A 947-nucleotide genomic window follows, 5' to 3' on the forward strand; every position below is an offset into this window, starting at 1 on the left:
TGGGCAAGGTCCCTGTACTCCTCTTGGGATACCTGTTCCCGTTTCCACTGCCTGTGTGTTTCCATCTTGCTCTTTAGTTTGACCAGCAGGTCCTGACTCAGCCATGCCAGTCTCTCACCCTCCTTGCCTGATTTCTTACACATGGGGACTGAGAACTGTTTTACTCTACACAAAATGTCATTAAGGGTCTGTCCGAGAAAGAAGAGACGTGATAGCTGAGTCAAGGCTGAAGTTGTTGGAACTGGAACAGGCACAATATTGTAAGGACCATCTCACCATCTCAGAGCACACTGAGCCATGGCCTTTAGCAGATGATCTTAGCAACAGACCCTACTCAGCAGCAGTTTCTCCACCAAGAAATCAAAGAAGGTCCAGCAGTGGTTACTGGCCCTAGAGGCTGCATGGCTCCAACAGACACACAGACTGCTGAGACCTGTCTGGAGCAGGGAAAAGCTGCCTAAGTGGCCAAGCCGAGCTGAGGAGCCAGCTGCTGGTGGAGATGCCTGGACAGTCATCAGTCTTGTTTTCTTCTCTGGCACAGACTGGTGGAGCCCCAGTCCCTTGTAGCACAGGCACACTGAGTGAGCCTGGACCAGGCTGGACCTTCGGAGCCCCGATGTGAGTCAAGGTGTTGGGAGTCACAGGTACTTGACTGGGTTATGAGCTGAAGAAACAACTGCAGTAGAGAGGAAAGAATGGCCTGTGATCATGTCCCCATATGCCCCCAGCGTCGCCCACAACCTCATTTCATCCCCTGCCCAGCCCTGTCCCTGCCCGGTCCCGTCCCACTCCTGCTCCGGCTCCTGCCACCCCCTTCCCATTTTCTCGGGCTCCCGGCACCCACCGCTTCCTTCCATCCTTCTGTGCCCGGGTCCAGCCCTTTCTCCCTCTCCGTGCCGATCCTGCTCCCCGACCCCTGGAGCCCGGCCATACCGCCGCACCGCCCG

This window comes from Geospiza fortis, unplaced genomic scaffold (genome assembly GCF_000277835.1).
Source record: "Geospiza fortis unplaced genomic scaffold, GeoFor_1.0 scaffold2457, whole genome shotgun sequence".
NCBI lineage: Eukaryota > Metazoa > Chordata > Aves > Passeriformes > Thraupidae > Geospiza > Geospiza fortis.